Genomic DNA, 19828 nt, shown 5'->3' with positions numbered 1-19828 from the left:
CTGAAGGAAATCAACCCTGCATATTCACTGGAAGGCCTGATGCTGAAGCTGCAATAAATTTGGCCACCTGATGCAAAGTGCTGACTCACTGGAAAAGACTCTGATGCTGGGAAAGATCACAGGCAGAAGGAGAAGGGGGTGATAAGAGGATGAGACGGCTGGGTGGCATCACTGACTCAACGGACAGGAGTCTGAGCGAGCTCCAGGAGATGGTGAAGAACAGGGAGGCCTGGCGTGCTGCAGTCCCTGGGGCCACAGAGTCGGACACGACTGAGCCGCCACCACCAAGCGACACTAGCCCAGGACGGGGCTTGATGGAGCCCCACTCTGGGCGGCGCCACCCGGCGGGTGAGGGGACGGAGCCCCACTCCGCGCGACGCCACCCGGCGGTGAAGGGACAGAGCCCCACTCCGCGCGGCGCCACCCCTCTGCGCGGCGCCACCCAGCGGGTGAGGGGACGGAGGGCCGCACTGTCCCTGGCACGGCACCCACCCCCTGCTCGCTCTGCCTTCACTTCCCTTCCTCCAACTGGGCGCCTTCAGCGTGCCTTCCTCCCTGACCACATCACGACAACGTACGGAAGGGGGACACAAATGCTTCGGGTCCCAGAGCCCAGGATCTTACAGCACGCCTTGGCAGACGCAAGCCAACACCTCCGCAGCCTCTGGTCCACAGGTTCAACCACGTTTCCTGGCGGCTCTGGGCCCCTGGTGCGGAGACCTCAGAAGGCTGAAGCCACCACTCAGCTGTTCCACCGCAGAGAGGGGACTCTGAGACAGCTGATCCACTTCTAGGAACACACATCTCTGGGTTCACACCCCAGTGCTTTCTCTTCCTCATGGCCCAGTCTTCACAGGCAGTTTATCACATTCTTCTCCAGGGCTGGTTTCATTTCCATCATTTCAGGGACATGGCTTCAGTGCCACCACCGCAGGCTCAGAGGGACACCCTGCCTGTGGCTGGGCACTTTGGCCACCAAGCATCAGGCCACGCGGGGCTCAGGGAGCAGAGGTGCCCACGCCTGCTGGCCCAGCCCTGAGCGGAGACCAGGCCGCCAGCCTTGGCCCACGAAAGTGGTTAGCACACAGGGGTGGTCATAACAACCGCTGCAGTCTAAGAAAGGGCCTCCTCAGACCATTTAGAAGACTATGCTTTCATCATTTAAAACAATAACAATGATTCAACCAACCAACCATCAGTAAGATACAAGCAAAACAGAATTTTAAAGTCTGAAGAAACTCCAGTGTGGGATGAACGCAGTCTCAAATCTTGGGTTGGCCTCGCCTCCCGGGCCTCCTTCCTGGTGTGTTACCCCCACCCTGCCCACACGTCTCCCTGAACCCCGCAGCTCGAGCCCTCACCACATCCCTGACATCTAACTCATCGCTCCATGAAGCCCTTTGATGCCCCTGAGGCCCAGGAGAGGAGGCGGCCCCTGTCCTGTGCGCCCCACCCTCCCAGCTTCTCTGAATCTTCTAGTCCCCAGGAGTCTAGCCTGCACACATGGAAACAGAATTCCTCTTTCAGGTTGATTAAATTTAGGAAGAAAACATCCAGGGTAACCAAGCCCTGAGGCGTGGCTCCTTCCCCCCAGAGGTGCAGAAGCAGCCCGGGTTCGTCAGTGGGTGAGGGGCCAGGCGCGCAGCACACATCAGGTGCAGGGGACAAGCTGAGGGGCTCGGCCTCACCTTGCGGACTCACTGGGGCGACCACGGGCTCTGCTCTCACCTCCCTTTCCTAAGTTAGACTGAACCCCAACGTGACCTCCGGAAAACGGCTGTCTTCCCACAACAGCCTGAGGCTTTCCTTTCCCTTCTGACAATGAGGTAGTGACTTTCCCTTTCATTCATTCAACAAACATCAATTATACACTGATCGTGTGCCAGGCACTGTACGACACTTCTGGGGATACAAAGAAAGCTGAGCTGCTGGCCCTGCCCTGAAGAACAGTGATGTCTCAGGACACCCCAGATCCATTACGGTCACTGGGCATGTCCCCTGAGAACAATCGTCACACTGGTGAATGCCACACGGAACACAGCAGCCCCACACAAGGCAGTAAAGCAGAAGTGAACCTCTCAACAATTCCTCCAGACCTTTAAGGAGCTACTGTTGAGGAGCTACACACCGAGAAGGGAGAGTGGAGCAGGGCAGGGCATCCAGCCACCCAGCACCCCCACGCAGCCCCTCAGGGTTCCTACGGTAGACAATCGTGCTCTGACGCTGCTTCTCCTCTTCACTGCCCAGCACTCACTCCCTTCCTCCTAATGAGAGGTGCCTGCTGTTACTAGAGTGAACAGACCACCTGCCCTCTCTCAACCGGAGGGGCAGGGGTGCGCAGGAGACCCACGCCAGGCAATCCGAGTGCCTAGTCCCCCAGCCTCAGGGGTGAAGGCTGAGCCAGGCCCACAGGTCAGCGGACTCCTGCCCCTGCCCCGCCCATCCTGTCCCACGTGAGTGCCGTCCCAAAGGGCGCAGCCCCGCCTGCATCCCTGACTGAGGACCACCCCCCGAGCCCCCTGGAGGCGCCCTTCACACCAGGGCGTCTCTGGGCCAGCGGTGGCGCCATCTTGAACTCAGATGTTCCCGAGCGCCCGCTATGTCCCTGGCAAGGCTGCCCAGGCCAGGGGCCTCACAAGCTGTGCCAGCCGCCACCTCCCATAGGCAGCAGCGCTGTTGAGGACTCCAGGTCGCTCCAGCTTCCCCTCCCCCACCGCCCACTCTATAACAGTGCCTGCCCCTTTAAGAGTGCGAGCTGAAACCTGGAAATCAGAACCACCTCCCCCGGGGCCAGGCCACACTTTCCGTTCACCCTGCAATACTCAGCACTCAGCGTGTCCCAGCAGTCTTTCTTTCCTCTGAAACACAGGTGCAGCATCTGGTTACCAGGGCGCCTGTGGAATGGGAAGGCAAGTCCCAAATGGCACGGGGTGGACACTCCCATGCCCAGGAGGAAAGGTGGTTCTGAGAAGTTCGATGGGCATCTGAATATTTACTCTCAAACATGAAAAAAAGAATTACGTTTTCACTGAGAAAGAACCGGACGGCAAAACAATCTGGAAGATCAGCACCAGCTCACACAGCGACGATGCTGGGGTGCGAGGAAAGATGGTGAGCTCACCCCCGGCCTGCAGAGCCACTCAGGGAGAGAAGGCAGGGAAGGGCTGTGGGGGAGGCCAAAGCCCTTCCCGTTTCAAAATGGGAAGTGAAGACATTTTCAAAGGCAAGGAAAAGCTGTTATTACCCATGAGCAGATTCTCATCATGAGTTTCAGAAACGCAAAAGGAAGTTCCTGATTTCAGAGGCATGAACTTAGGGAATGTTTCTGGTAAAGATCCTTGAACACGTGCACGTCCAGACTCCGAGCTCCCAGGGGTTCCAGTCAGCCAGAAAGCAACGCGTGGCCCCCAGGAGCGCAGCTTCCGGGGACTACAGCCTCCCTGGTGGGCGGTGGTGAGGGTGAGGCCTGGGTACACACGTGCGTGTATAAAGAGTGTATACACATGCGTGCAAGTGGCAGACCTAAGTGCAGGTGTGAGTGGCGTGTGCAAGCATGACTGTGAGCACGCAGGAGGTGAGAGGAACACGCTGCAGGGGGGGTTGGGCTGGGTGGAGGGAAGGTAACAGGAGCAGCAGCTCTGGCCAACTACACCCAGACATGCAGCGAAGGCTCATGCCCAGCGGTCTGTGGCACAAGGAGGGCCCCAGGCCCCCCTATTCTGGGGTCTGCCATCCGACCAGCCTTGACTGTAGGCGCTGCTAGTGCAGTCCATGCCTCCCAGGTGGCTGAGTGGTACAGAACCCACCTGCCAATGCAGGAGACACAAGAGATGGAGGGTCAACCCCTGGGTCGGGAAGATCCCCTGGAGGAGGGCATGGCAACCCACTCCAGTGTTCTTGCCTGGACAATCCCACGGACAGAGGAGCCTGGCGGGCTACAGTCCACGGGGTCACAAAGAGTCAGACACAACTGAAGCAACTAAATAAGAACATATATCCTTCTTGAAACGCAAACACCTGTAAAAGCAGAACACAGTCAATTTCACTGACACTGAGAGTAAAGTGATTCTCAGATCCCTTCACTGGACAAACAGCAGGGCCTTGAGATCACCCTTCTGAAAGGAAAAGCAGGATGAGGAGGGAGGAGGCAGGAAAGATACCAACAGACCCAGGTGTCTCTCAACTCTGCTGGTAAGGCCGGCCCTCCCACGCTCAGAGGAAGACGGCTCTGGTGGGAGAAGCAGTCTACCCCACCTGGGCCCCCACTCCAGGCCTCTTCCCACCCAGGGCATCTCGCCCACTGGCCCTTGTCGGATCCCACACCCTGCCTGAAGTCCCCCCACCCAGGCAGCCCTCGCCTCTGGACACAGCCAGGGCTCCAGAAACCCCGAGGGCCTAGTGGGGAAAGCACATCCAGCCTGCAGCCTCGGCACCTGGTGCCCCGAGAACTCAGATGAGACCTCTGCCATTTCTGTCCTTTAAATGAGGGATTAAGGCCCAAAGGATCCGGGACCCATTTCAGGCTCGAGTGTTAAGACCCACGTGAAAGAGAGGAAGGTCTCAGGCCCTTGAGTTTAGTTACAATAGCTGCCCACACCTCCTTTCCCCACAGAAATTTCCCCAACATGTTGCCAACACTTTCCCAACAAGCACATAAACTTATCTTTCAAAGCAGATAACAACTTGCAGGAAAGACACAGCAAGTTGCCTCCAATGTCCATTCTTCCTTTCCTCCTTAGTTAACAGGCCCAGGACCCTGAACTTCGGTTGGCATGGGGCCGCCTGCCTCCCTGACTGTGGCCATGGGTTCAGCTCTTGCCAACACGACACAAGGAGAGCTTGATGAGGAGTCCTCAGGAAGTTCAGTTTCCTGCAGCCTACAAGACCCCAGAGCTGGGTGCCCCTCTGGCTGCCTTCCTGGACAAGAGGCTGGGCCAGGGGACAGGAGGTCACACGATCTGACTGCCCACCTCCAGACATCAGTACAAGGAGAGAAATAAACATTGCCTTTGACTAAGCCCCTCTTCCTCCAGATCTGCCGTTACACACAGCTAGACGTTAATCTTAACAATTTTACCATTTCCCACTTAAATCCAACAGTGGACAATGTCACCATCCTGGAGTGCTAAGAGCTGGGAACAAGGAAGGATACTATTTCAGATTTAAGTTGATTAACAGTCCCATTTTCCCAGAAAAAGAACTTTAGACAAAGCATTCTCAAATTTACCCTGGGCTCCAGGCTAGGGTGAGTACATTCTCACAAGAACTTATAAGCAGAAGAAGATTCATTTTGTTTGAATTACTTCATAGAACAGTTTCTTCCCAACATAATCAACATTTATAATCCTAAAAAAGCTAACAAACTCTATTTCCAAGCCTGCTTGAGTAGCAAGTTTAAAAAGCTTTAATATACCGAATTCCTGTTTACTGCCCCAAACATTTAATAGCGTGGCTTGCATGTTCCTCACAGACAAATCTAGGTTATGAGGTAAAAATAGCCCTTGTTTTTATTCATTAGAGTTCGTCCATTAAATTAGGTTCGCAGTCTAAGCCATGGGCTGCTGTTGCCGTGACAAACACTGGCGCGACTAACAGTTTATGATACAGCCAACCTACGGGTCTGTAACAGCGGTCAGATCCTGTCGTGCCCAGTTCCAAGGAAGGACATAGCAATTACATCCCAGGAATCTGATCACAGCTCATCTAATCCTGTTTGATATGAACCGTATCAACGATAGTCGAGAACCCTCTTTGCCATGGAAGGGGCTGAGGCTGTGCTGGCTGCTCTGAGAACGAACTTGCACACCAGACAGTGTGGCCTGAGCCCCAGGAGCCTCGGGGCTGGGGCGCAATCAGGCTCCCGGCTCCATCGGCAAGTCCCCAGTGAAAAAGGCCTACGTGGTCCCAGGTTATTAACTGTTGCTGCTGCTGCTGAGTCGCTTCAGTCGTGTCCGAATCTGTGCGACCCCATAGACGGCAACCCACCAGGCTCCGCCGTCCCTGGGATTTTCCAGGCAAGAGTAACTGGAGTGGGTTGCCATTTCCTTCTCCAATGCAGGAAAGTGAAAAGTGAAAGTGAAGTCGCTCAGTAGTGTCCGACTCTTAGCGACCCCATGGACTGCAGCCTCCCAGGCTCCTCTGTCCATGGGATTTTCCAGGCAAAAGTACTGGAGTCGGGTGCCATTGCCTTCTCCTTAGAAACTGATGGGAATCAATTTTAAAACCTGGGTCTTCTTAACCAAGATGGCAGTGCTGCTATCACGGAGCATCCCTCTCTCTGAGCCAGTGACCCAACCCTGCAGAAGGCCCCTTGCTGCTCCCAACCCATCTGCTGGCTTTGCTTCTGTCTTTGACCAACAAGGTGAATACCTAGTTCAGTAAAGATATTTGACTAATTAAAGAATGATTAAACAATCAAGTCGACTCAAAATGCAAAGATCTTCCTCCTTCTGCTGGGGTTATTCAAAATACCATACAGTTCAAAGGCACCTGTAATGACAATCACAAAACACACGTCCTAGTAGACTATTTCCAAGACTATTAATGCTTTCAAGTAAGATGGATTCCTGTCCTCGTGGGCTCTGCAGGGTTTAAGGAAGACACAAATGAAGAATGTGATGGCTTTCACCAGCGGGGGCAGCCCTGAGCTAGGAGGACTCCTCTGGAAGGGACAGTCCTCGTTCAGTTGTATCCACCTGAAGCTCCTCCTTTTCAATCAGCCTGTGCTCTGACTGGGAGAAGGCAATAGCACCCCACTCCAGTACTCTTACCTGGAGAATCCCATGGACGGAGGAGCCTGGTAGGCTGCAGTCCATGGGGTCGCTAAGAGTCAGACACGACTGAGCAACTTCACTTTCACTTTTCACTTTCGTGCATTGGAGAAGGAAATGGCAACCCACTCCAGTGTTCTTGCCTGGAGAATCCCAGGGACGGGGGAGCCTGGTGGGCTGCCGTCTGTGGGGCTGCACAGAGTCGGACACGACTGAAGCGACTTAGCAGCAGCAGCAGCAGTGCTCTGACTGGTAACGTTAAATCCATGTACCCTTTGAGTTAAAGGTCAAGAATGTCTACTAAGAAATAAAACAGCCCTAAAACAGAGTAAAAGGAGGTCGGAGAAGTCAGGGAAGGATGTTACCTTGTCGGAGAGAATCCAGAGATGCATGAGACAATAACTGTCCATAAATTATCAGAGAAAAGGAAACTGTTGGGGAGTAGAGTGGTCTCCAAAGAGAATGACAAGGATCTGGGCTTTAGCACAGAGTGCAGTTGTCCTGGGGGACTTTCTGCAAAGAGCCTCAGAGTTGAGGTGTGGAGACAGGGCGCAGGGGGAGGAGCCAGGGAAGGTGCCAGACGCTCCACAGGGGCCAGGAGGAGTTTGGTCTGCACGGTGCACAGGGAGCTTCCACCTCCACTAACACGCCAGGTGTCCTCCCGCGTCTCTGCCATGGAGCTTCTCCATTCTAGAAAGCTGCTGCTGAATCACTGCAGAGAGGTGGGAAAGCGAAAGAGCACAAGGCAGGAGGTGGACTTCCAAGGCCACAGACTCAAGAAGCGCTTCCCTAAATAGACTGTGTGTACAAGCATGTCTGAGCCCCAGGCCAACCGAATCAGGCACACTGAAGACTTCGCCCATGCTGCCCTCGGGCACCATCACAGTCCACAACCATGCAGGACTGGGGCCAAGGGGCAGAAATGCTGGGAGTGACCTTCACTATATGCACAAGGAAGGAGGGGATAAGATTCAGGCCCAGCCTCACCAAGTCACCTGCAAACTGAGGGCAAAACTCAACTGCCCGCTCAGGGCCGTGAGGCTCCTGAGCACAAGGGCTTTGGGTCCCACATCTCTAGGATTATAAGAAGCAGCCTTCACTCAACCTCCATGACCTTCCCTGAGTTCCAATGGGCAGATTCAAGCAGTTATTAGGGAGGAGCAGGGATGCAAGACCAGGGAGAAACAGGCCAGAGGAGCTTTGGGGCAAGGTCCTGGTTCCTCATCAAAGGATATACACAACCATACCTTGGAGCTGTTTCGTAAATACTGAACTCCCTTCCAGGTGGAAAAAATTAACAATTAATGACGGTATGCAGCCCACAAGCATGCAGACCCAGACCAGCTGGACCTGAAGGTTGACGATGCTAACTCCTACTTACCTCACCACCAACCCATTAGAATAATGTCCACAAGCTGATCACACCCTCTTCAAACAATTATGATAAAACTTCTCACTATTGGCCCCAAGTTGGGACACAGGGTTCTGGGGGCATTAGCCCGCTATGGCCCCCTTTGCCTGGCAAGGTAGTAAAGCTATCCTTTTCTACTTCACCCAAAACTCTGTCTTCGAGATTCTAATCAGCACCAGTGCACAGAGAAGCTGAACTTTCCGCGTGACGCCTCCACCCCAGGTGGGTGTTGACCAGCTCGGTGTTTCCCCAAGGCCAACCAGCTCAGCCACCTCTCCTCCTCCAAACCAGAGTAATGACAATGTTTGGAAGAGTCTGGGGCATCTTGATACTTCCTGGCACACAGCCCCATTCTAACTGGACTCTGTCAAAGATTCCATTTTATAGGTCATTTGATTATCACCCAATTATGCAATGTGATCACTGTTTAACATGTGCTTATGCAGAACAAAGTCAAAGCAATCAGTAAGCAATGTGAAAATATTTAACACTCCACTGCACACAATCACAAGTTTCTATGTGCTTTAGGAAAAAAAAGTGTCAGCAGAAGACAGCTGGGTCAGTGACCACCTGACCAAAGCTCTATGAGTCCAGACCCCTCCCCCACTTCCCTCTTCCTCCTCCTGCCCACATCCTTCTCCTCTGACCTTTGCTGGCAGTCCCCTGCCTCTCAAAACCTCCTTCTTCTGCAGCATTTCCCCTCAGAGGTGCCCTGAACAGGACTCATAGATGCGACACACTCCACCCTTTTGAATACACGTTTTAGAACAGGGACACAGTAGGAAGAGGGGTTATCAAGACTGTAAAGATGCTGGGCCTCCTGCGGGAAGGTACCTTCCCTGGATGGGCGCTGGCCCAGAGCTGCAGCGCACAGACCTCTGCTGCCTGTACTATTCAATCCACACCCCAGCCCATCCCCATCCGCCAGGCGCCTTCCCCATTTGACACGTGAGAGTTGACTCAGGTTCTTGTCCAGCACTTTCTCTTCCCACATCCCAACTTGCCCCACTCAAAAACCAGACACAGACAGCCCGAAGACATGGCTGCAGAGGCTGTGACACAAACCAGATTCACCCTTGTGAAATAACACACGACTCTGTCGACGGCAGCCACGGTGACTTAGGCGTTGTCCCGTCACGGTCAAGCCACAAAGGTGAGGGGGTGTCACAGGCAGTGTGCGGCTGGCCTCAAAACAAGGCAGACACTAAAACCTGTCCACATCTATCTCCACCTCCATTTCCATTCCATCCCTCCCTCGGTAGGCCGCTGTATGCTGATCGCCCTGTTAGAAGGATGGGTCAGGCATCCAGAGTCAAATCTTGGACCTCTGACAAGCTGACACGCTCCCTGCCACTGCCTCCGCACACCCCACCCCACTCTGGCCTCCGCGTGGCCCTGCTGATGATCCCCAGCATCGTTAGGAGGGTCAAACACCACAAAAAATTAACCAGAGTAAGACCAGGAAGCTTAGGCCCTTGCCCTGCTGTCCTTGGGCGGCCAGCTCCACGACCCCAGCCCACACCACGGGAAGGCCCCTCTCAGTTCAGATTGGTGGCTTTCCAGCCATTGTGAGCCATGGACCCCCGAGGCACCCTCCCCAGGAAAAGACCCCATGTTTGTACACATCCAGAGGAGCCCTCTCCTTTCTGTGCTTGACACTTGGATTTATTTAAAAACAAACAAGAAACCACAGGAAAAAACAATCATGATACCCACTCACACATCATATGCAAATAACTAGGTATTTTATTTAAAAAAAAAAAAAAAATGCTTCCCCTCCCTGTAGGAAATCTATTTGGATATTCTGTATTCTATTTTAAAAAACGTTTACCTGGTCACAACCTCAGGCTGACTTCACCAACAACTGCCGTCTGCAAACATGTTTTAGCCCTCCCAGCCCTTCTGCCCCTCGGCCGCTCTTCCTTCCTCAGCCATTAGCACCAAAGCTGTGGCACTTAATCTGAGACAGCTCCCATACATCATGTTTACATATTAGGATGGACCCTGAAAGCCCTGCAAAGTCAAGAAAATCCAGAAGTAACTCAGCTCTTGAGCTCCAGGAGAAACCTGGAATCCCATGGGGAAGGTGGCTGTTCTACTCACCCAAACGTGCAGCGGGGCTGTGCCTGCCCAAGGGGATGACAATGCTGATCACATGCGGGGTGCCAGGGAGAGGACCTGCTGCCATTCAGAGGGCCTGTCCCTGCAGGCCAGTTCCTCCGACATTCCCCAAGCCCCTACTAATGGCAGGGGTCCATTTCTCCCTAATTGAGTGAGAAGTAGCAGAGAGTGCACACCCCACACACCTGAACACACTCCAGGACCTGCTTGGGGAAGTGAGTCAGCAGGGCCGGTCCCCACGCCCTCGGGGGCTGGTGTTAGCAACACCGTCCTGGAGGAAGGTCGGGGTCTCGCTCAGAGAGGTTGGAGAGGCTGCGGGCAGGAGCTGGGCACTCAGCCAGGTCCATACACTGGGGCAGGGGGCCAAGGCAGGCAAGGCTCCTTAGACACTTCGCACGCCCCTCGGCTGACACCACGGGCTGATCTCCCAACTTTTCTCTGCTGCCCGCCTTTTTTGGGAACTTTCCTCTCTGGATTCTGGAAACAGCAGCCCCATTTCCAGTTGAGTGGGAGGTGGCCTTGATTAATCTAAGAGAGCAATTCTCATCCTTTTCTTGAAGGAGAATCACCTAGTGGGCTAGTTTAAAAACAGACCGCAGGGCCCTCCCAGAGTTTCTGATTTGGTTGGCTGGTTGGGGCGTGAGACTATGTCAGACAAGTCTCGGATGATGTTGAGGCTGCTGGTCTGGAGACCAGGCTCAGAGAAGCACGGCTAGATCAGTCAGCCCGCAGCCTCGTGTTCTGGGTCTGGGATGGCCGTGTGATCCTCACCACTCCCACTGGCCAGAGCAGGGCTGGGGACTGGCTGGCATGCCTCCTTCACACAGTCCCGCTGGCCCTAAGGATCATCCCAACCACTGGGAGACTGACCCTGGGATGTGGAATCTAGGTCCTCGATGAAACTGCTGCTAGAGAGGGCTCCGGTTGAGACACTCAATGTCCTTACTGTTTACCTGGCAGCCGACAGCACCCCAACCAACACAGCCCATAATCCACAACCCCAGGGAGACTCCTGAACTGGGCGTCCACATCTCCCAGGAGGGCCCGCTCTCCAGAAACACTGGCCCGTCCACATGCATTTCCTTCACATTCCCAGGATCTGCACACCAAGGTCATCCTTCTTGAAAGCTCTAATTAATGGGCTAGAGAATGCACCGCTGAAATGCAAGCAACCCAGGACAGGGAAGGAAAGGAGGCCCACATTTGAGAGTGAGGGAGCTTTACCAGAGGCTGCTGTAACAGCCACTCAAGGGCACTGGTGAGGCGCAGAGCAGCGGACAGGGCAGAGAGAGGCTTTCGGGAGACCCCAGCATCCTGCCTGCAAGTGGGACAAGTCGGGCCATGCAGGGTCTCAGGGTCTGGACAATGACCAGGTGTCTGAGGGAAAGGCTCTGAGAGGTTTCAGGAAGGGAGCTGGGGGGAGCTGATCTCTTGGCGCCTCCAGCAGTCCCCTCCCTTCCTCCTGGGGGCCAGAGGACACCCATCTGTTTTCCTGACCCCATTCCAGAAAATGGACACCTCATCTTTATCCCCATAGCATGCCTGCCCATGCCAGATACTGCCTGCTTCTGACACCTTCACCAGGTAACCCCAACCGAGCAGACTCCACATGGAAGGGCCCGCGGTGTCTCAGCTGCCCCAGGTGACGGACAGCGGGCAGACACGAGGGCCCAGCTGGGCTGGCTGGCAGGCATGCGACAGGGCACAGGCAAGGTCGAAAGAGAGGAGACGAGCACCCAGGAGCCCTGGGCTCTTATTTCCCACCTGGGTTATGTCAAAAGGGACGGGTAAGAGATTAAACCCAACGAGAAGAGGCTGCTCTGATTTCCAGTTCCATGTGGGCTCCAGCACATGCTCACCATATAACCCTGTCCTAAGCTTCAGTCCCTGGGAGCTCTGCCGGCGTCAGGCGCCGCTCCACACACCCGACGGGTCCTAACTCGTTCACCCCCGCGACAAGCCTCTAGGGTTGCCACTGCCTTCAGCCCAGTTTTACAGATGAGAAAACCAGGCACAGAAAGATGATGCTCCTTCCCCAAAGTCACACAGCCAACTGGAGGGTCCAAACTTTAGTACGTTCCACAGTACAGTACGATAAACAACCTAATAAGGAAAAATGGGCAAAGGATGTGAACAGGCAATCCACAAAAGATATGAACAGGTAAATCCACAAAGGATGGGAAAAAAAAGTCGCTCAGTCGTGTCTGACTCTTTGTAACCCCATGGACTGTAGCCCACCAGGCCCCTCTGTCCATGGAATTCTCCAGGCAAGAATACTGGAGTGGATTGCCATTCCCTTCTTCAGGGGATCTTCCCAACCCAGCAATCGAACCCAGGTCTCCAGCATTGCAGGCAGATACTTTACCGTCTGAGCCACCAGGGAAGCCCACAAAGGATATGACCAGGTAACTCACAGCTAAAATAAAAACTAGAAAGAAAAGGTTTTCAATACTTTTGGTAATTTGGGAAATGTAATTTAAAAAGTAACATTCTTAATCCACTAGTTTGGCAAAAATTAACAATATTCGTACTCTTCAGTTCAGTGCTGGCTGAATTAAAGGGGAAAAGGCAATTTCACACATTATCTGTGCTCTGATGAAAAGAGAGATAAAGCCCCTTGGAAATGGGATGGGGCGAGGACGGCAATTTGGCAAAGTTATGTATTTAATATTATGCATTAACCCAGAAACAAAAAGATCTTAATGACCTGGGTAACCACAATGGTGTTATCACTTACCCAGACCCAGACATCCTGGAACGTGAAGTCAAGTGAGCCTTAGGAACCACCACTACAAACAAAGCTAGTGGAGGTGATGGAATTCCAGCTGAACTATTTCAAATACTAGAAGATGATGCTGTGAAAGTGCTGCACTCAATATGTCAGCAAATTTGGAAAACTCAGCAGTGGTCACAGGACTGTAAAAGGTCAGTTTTCATTCCAATCCCAAAGAAAGGCAATGTCATAGAATGTTCAAACTACCACACAATTGCACTCATCTCACATGCTAGCAAAGTAATGCTCAAAATTCTCCAAGCGAGAGAATTCCAGAAAAACATCTCCTGCTTTATTGACTATGCCAAAGCCTTTGACTGTGTGGGTCACAACAAATTGTGGAAAATTATTAAAGAGATGGGAATACCAGACCACCTTACCTGCCTCCTGAAAAACCTGTATGCAGGTCAAGAAGCAACAGGTTAAACCGGACATGGAACAACAGACTGGTTCCAAGTTGGGAAAAGAGTACAACAAGACTGTATATTGCCACCCTGCTTATTTAACTTACCTACAGAGTAAATCATGCAAAATGCCAGGCTGGATGAAGCACAAGCTGAAATCAAGACTGCAGGGAGAAATATCAATAACCTCAGATACGCAGATGATACCACTCTAATGGCAGAAAGCAAACAGGCACTAAAGAGCCTCTTGATGAAGGTGAAAGAGAGTGAAAAAGGTGGCTTAAAACCCAACACTCAAAAAACAACAATCATGGCATCCAATCCCATCACTTCTTGACAAGTAGATGGAGAAACAATGGAAACAGTGACAGACTGTTTTCTTGGACTCCAAAATCACTGCAGATGGTGACTGCAGCCATGAAACTAAAAGACTCCTGCTCCTTGGAAGAAAAGTTATGACCAACCTAGACTGCATATTAAAAAGCAGAGACATTACCAACAAATATCCATATAGTCAGAGTCATGGTTTTTCCAATAGTCACGTATGCATGTGAGAGCTGAACCATAAAGAAAGTTGACCGTTGAAGAACTGGTGCTTTTGAACTGTAGTGTTGGACAAGACTCCTGAGAGTTCCTTGGACTGCAAGGAGATCCAACCAGTCCATCCTAAAGGAGATCAGTCCTGAATATTCATTGGAAGGACTGATGCTGAAGCTCCAATACTCTGGCCACCTGATGGGGAAAACGGACTTCTTAGAAAAGACCCTGATGCTAGAAAAGATTGAAGGCAGGAGGAGAAGGGGACAACAGAGGATGAGATGGTTGGATGGCATCACCAACTCAATGGACATGAGTTTGAGCGAGCTCTGAGAGTTGGTGATGGACAGGGAAGCCTGGCGTGCTGCAGTCCATGGGGTCACAGAGAGTTGGACACAACTGAGTGACTGAACTGAACCCAGAAAATCTACTTCTGGAAATCTAGAAGACTGAAACATCTGTGTTGACAATGATGTGGTTCACAGATTCCACACTATTTTTAGAGCAGAAAAATGGAAACAACCTAAATGTAGATCAAAAAAGATAGATAAATTATGGTACACTCACACTCTGGAATACAGACCAAACTTTTCATGTCAGTACATACAGGTCTCCAGGACACCGCATTAAAGCAAATCAGAGACAATTTTGTATAATGGGTCTCCATTTATATTTCCAGTGAGAACACCCGTCCACTGAGGAGGCCTAGAAGCAGCAAGGAGCACACCTGGCACCCAGATCTGGGTTTTCAATTCCATTCTCCACGAAAAGGAACTTGAACTCTTAGGGGAAATGGCTGAATTCAGGACTAGAAAGTACAAGGCAGTTTGGGGCCAGAAAGTAAAAAAGTTCCCAAAGAACGAGGAGGACATGTCAAAAGGACCTAGGAGCCAGCTGGAAGGGGCTCCTGCAGGCCAAGTCTGGGACAATTTAAGCAGAAAAATAAACAGGGGACTTGTTGGGTGGTCCAGTGGTTAAGAATAAGCCTCCCAATGCAGGGGACACAGGTTCAATCCCCGGTCAGGGAATTGAGACCCCACGTGCCGGGGGGCATCTAAGCCTGCATGCCACAACTACTGAGCCCACACACCACAACCAGAGGAGCACCTGTGCATGAGGCAGCCAGAAAACGCCCAGCAGCTGCCAGGAAGAGCCAGCACAGCCAGAATTTTTTAAAAAATGAATAATGAGAGTAACTATGTTGCATAAAGCAGGTATTTGTGAGTGCAGAGACGTAAATTAGAGTAAATGAGGGAGAAAGTAAAGATCTTCCTTTTAGTACAACTCCCACTAATAAGCATGGAAAGAAACAATGAATTAGAAAGTCACCATCTGTCAACTATCAAAACTGATCTGGTAAGACTCATCAATGGATTCTAAAGCAGCACATTTACATAGTCGCAAGCGATCTTACTATGATATACATGTTAACAACAAAGGGAAAATGGTAACTTTCAGTGAGGAAAACAGGCAGACACCCTCTTAATCAGGTGATGAAAGTTAGGACTAGAGAATGGGACTCTTAGAGCGTCTGCCTCCCACCAGCTAAGATGCCTACAATATCACCCCTGTGCCGCATCAGCCAAAAGTGCATAAAGTGAATCTAAGCAGGAGGAAACCGCATGCAAACCCAAACTGAGGGACATTATCCAAAACACAGGTAACTGTCTCCAAAACTGTCAAAGTCAGGAAATTCAAAGAAAGACTCAGGAACTGCTCTGGATTAAAGGAGACTAAAAAGGCAGTACAGTTTAACACAACACATAATCTTGCATTTCCTTTTGCGCTAAAGTGGCTACTGGCAAGATCTTGAAAAAGATCTGTAGATGATTAGTGCTGCGTCGACATTTAATTTCCTGATTTTTAATCTTCATACTGTTGTTCTGTAAGAAAATGTCCTTACTATTATAAAACACACAATAAATAAAAGCGTATCAAGTCTACAACTTAACATTAAACGTTTCAGAAAAGAGGGTGTGCATCGTGCTAAGTCACTTCAGTAGTGTCCAGCTTTTTGTGACCCCATGGACTATAGCCAACCAAGCTCCATTGTCCATGGGATTCTCCAGGCAAGAATACTGGAGTGGGTTTCCATGCCCTCCTTCAGGGGATCTTCCTGACCCAGGGATTGAACCCCTGTCTCCTGCATTACAGACAGATTCTTTACCACTAGCGCCACCTGGGAAGTCCTGAGAGAGGAGTGATCCCACACAAACATGAGAGAGGATAAAGCAAATGTCAACATTTGGAGAATCTGGGTAAAGGGTATTTGGGAACTCTGGATTATTCTTACAAGTTTTCAGCGAATCTGAAGTAATACATTAAAAGATTTTAAGAGACCAACGTGTGCATATGCACAGAAACACAGGTAAATTCCTGGGGATTAAGTTCACGATGGTATTTTTCTTAAAAGTACAGAGAGACAAAATGAAGCCAGCCTGCCCCAGTCTTAGTACTGGTCTCCCCAGAAAAGGCTCTCCTCACAAAGCTTCTGCTCCAGGACACTGGAAAAAGCTGTGTTGAAGGATCTCTCAAGACTAGGACTAGCTCCTTAACCAAGTTCCACAGAAGTAGCAAAGACGTAATCAAGCCTTCTTCTCTGCAAACGCGTGCTGCTTTTCCCTGGTGAAAGCCAAAGGCTCCTGATGCTGTGAGCAGCTGATGATGCCACAGGACCCTTCCTGGAATGCATAATCTCTAAAGGAGTTTTCCATCAGAAACCAGGATAAAATAGTCTTGGTCCCTTGTCTCCGCCTCTGCTTTCACTGAATTCTTGACATGTTACGCCATGGGTTGGGGGTGGGAGGGTCAGTCTGTCCCACGGGCTTTTTAGTTCCATTCCTCGGGTGCGTTTGTAGATTTGCTGGCTGAGGAGAATGCTCCCAGGCAGGCAACTGCCTAAAGGGATCTGAAGGGTCAGTGGTTCTATCAGATACAACCGGTCTGTCGAGTGCTTTACAGCGTACAACCACCTCTCATGGACATTATTTGATTTCATCCTTTCCCTAAATTGATTTTTTTTTAATTACTAATGGCTTAAAGTCTAACAGCAATACAACAAAATATCCAGTTTCCAAAAACGATAGGATATAATGTCTACTCTTGAGTCTAGACAGGAGGCAGTACTTGCACCGGAGCAAACTAACACTCTGAGATGGCCTAAGCCTAATGAAAAAGCTAAATAAAGTAGCTAACAGAATAAATACAAATGATTCTACCACTGAGCTCAGTGGAAATACAGCCTTCCTTTCTATGAATTTTTCCAGCATTTATTTCTTTAAGCCCTGTCTTCAGGGCAAACTCTCCCTAAAACTGTAACTTTGGCTTGTTTATGAGACACCACAGAGAACAAGGCCTCGTGGACTCCAGTCACATGCGATGACCCCTGGGGCAGCACCTCGGCCTCCTGACACCAAACCTCTGCACAGCTACACTGACCTTCCCACACGGGCACCATCATTTCAACTTTATTCCAAGAAACCAGTGAATCGACTCTTCCAGAAATAAGCATTTCCACAAAGAACCCTCCCAAACAAAGGTCCTAGCCTAAATCCAAAGGCAAAAATTCCTGATAAAGAAAGTCTGTCTTCAAAGAAAAATTAGGCTTCGTTCTAGGACAACCTATAGCTAGCCTATGTGCACTTACCAATGCCAACAGCATTTAGATTCCAAAACAAACTCAGCACAGTAGGTTTTGTTCTCACCTTCCAGAGATGAGAAAATTGGAAAACAGAGGTAGCAACTGGCAGATGCAGGACTGGCATACAAGACAGCTCGTTCCATCGCCAGCCCTACTGCCCACAATCCATACCATCCACCGTGCACAGAGATGAATCAGGCAGAATCTCACTGCAACATTCAAACTGCCACCCCACCCCCTGCTCCCTCGGTTTAGATGCCCAAATGGGCAGGTGGCGAACCAAATTCCACTCTTAAGCAGTCTCCCAACACAAAACCTATTCAGTGGCAAAGCAAGAAGACAAGATGGACTTTACTACTGCCTACACTTTTTTCTTACCCAGAGGATTATTTTCATGACCTGTCATTATGGATGAACTCGGGGCAGGAGGAATACATGATTATGTAATGTCAGAGGGCAGGCGACAAGGGGAGAGAGAGCGGAGCCCATCAGACCCCATCACAGCTCCCTTAGCCCACAAAGGAGTAAATTACCGTTGACGTTTTGAGTGTTTCAATCTCCTATGGCCTACACATTCAGGACTGGCTTTTCAAGAGCCGGTCACAGAAACCCTGCAGGTCTTTCGGGCCTCAATTCATTGACTAGCAAAGCCATAAAGAAAGAAAATATCAAAAGCAAAGATGTCAGAAATGTTGTTGGGGGCTGTGGACCGGCAGAAAAGGTCAGAGTTTGGAAGGATGGGACCAGATTTCCTACATCGAGAGGCATGTTTATTTTAAGCCGGTTCTGTTTACACCCGAAACACCGCGAGGCCTCGGCGTCTGGAGTCACTAAGATTCAGTCCTGGAGATGCACCAAGCAGGCGCCGCGACCTGCCTGGCCTCGGGGGCGCCGCGTCCCCGCATCCCGGCTCCCCTCAACCCCTGGCGGCCCGAGGTGTCGTACGGCTGGGGGTCGCTGGGGTCGGATTGTTCTCCAAAGACGCCACCGCCCGGGAACCGCTAGGCTGTACTATTTCCATGACAACCGCGGGCGCCGTACGCGTCCGGCGCGCCCGGCGTCGAGGTGTGCGCCGCGCCCCAACTCCGCCCGGGGAGCATCCCGGTCTCCGGCGGCTCGCAGCCGCCGCGATACTCCCGGCCCGGCCACCTACCTGGCGCGTCCGGGCCCGCGGCGCCCGCGCCCTGCCTCCCGGCCGTCCTCGGTGCAGCCGGGGCGCGCGCCCGACCCGCAGCAGCAGCGCCGCCTCTGGGTCACGAAGTCCTGGGCTGCGGTCTGGCTCCAGGTATCGGTCCCTCTGTCCCGGCCCGCGGCGCCCACCCCAGCCGCGAACCCGCAACCCGCGCTGCAGCTCCTAGCCCGCCGCCGCCGCCGCTGCCGCTGCCGCCGCCGCTGCTCCGGAGGCCACGCCGGCCCCGCCCCCTCGCCACGCATGCGCGCTTCCCCAGCTCCCGGCAGGCCCGCCCTCACCCGGCGGGTCCTCCTCCGCGGCGTTTCGTGTAGGTTCCTTCAAAACTCGCTGTCCGCTATGACGAAATCGCCTGCAAGGAGTTCTTGAACTTCTGCCCTTTAATTGGACGATGGCGTTTTCGCCCTCAAGTATACTGAGGATTGGAGGTCCTGACGCATTCCCGAGGAAGAAGGCCCCGGAGAGAGCCGCGACCCCGGGAGCCGCGCTGGCCCTTTGGGGAGAGCGCTTCCCGGGGTCCTTCGGCCACGTCTAGGAAACAACATTCAACCTAGAAATAAGCAAAAATTAAAATCATACTTTGATGATACAGATAAGCAAAAAGAAGACAGGAGCTGCTAACACTCTTCCAGACTGTCCTGGCGTATTGTTTAAATATACATTTATAGACTCACGAAATATCAGCTCCTTACACCTCTCTCCCAAAGTTCTATTTTTCCGTAGAAGGGAAATACAAAAGAGTCTGAAGTTTTAGAAGAAAAACTTCTCTTTAATAGGACTTTAAGACAATATTTCTCTTGAGGAAGAGAAACAATGGACTGAATATGAACATTTATCTTCGTCTTTATCAGAAAAAAAATTCTTTAATGAAAACTAATTCAATAAACCAGAACACTTAGTCGGAGCTCACATCTCTCATGTATAAAAGCAACAATGTACAATTTACTTTAAAAAGAGCAGATGTTAACCTGTTAGAAATGAAA

The 19828-nt window shown here is 51.5% G+C and overlaps 1 protein-coding gene across 14 annotated transcripts in view; it reads right to left on the bottom strand.

Moving 5' to 3' along the window:
- The window catches only part of INPP4A (inositol polyphosphate-4-phosphatase type I A), a 119133-nt gene extending 100047 nt beyond the window's left edge, over positions 1–19086 (bottom strand). For 7 of the 14 annotated variants that reach the window (XM_027554640.1, XM_027554643.1, XM_027554648.1 and 4 more), the window contains exon 1: positions 18810–19040. The gene's annotated coding sequence lies outside the window, so the exon portion shown is untranslated. Of the gene's footprint in view, positions 1–18809 lie in introns of all 14 variants that reach the window. The other 7 variants (XM_027554652.1, XM_027554647.1, XM_027554654.1 and 4 more) reach the window with 4 other exon arrangements.
- Positions 19087–19828: the final 742 nt, after the last annotated feature.

The sequence above is a fragment of the Bos indicus x Bos taurus genome, chromosome 11 (genome assembly GCF_003369695.1).
Source record: "Bos indicus x Bos taurus breed Angus x Brahman F1 hybrid chromosome 11, Bos_hybrid_MaternalHap_v2.0, whole genome shotgun sequence".
NCBI classification, from domain to species: Eukaryota; Metazoa; Chordata; class Mammalia; order Artiodactyla; family Bovidae; genus Bos; species Bos indicus x Bos taurus.
This window is presented reverse-complemented; position numbering and strand designations above follow the sequence as displayed.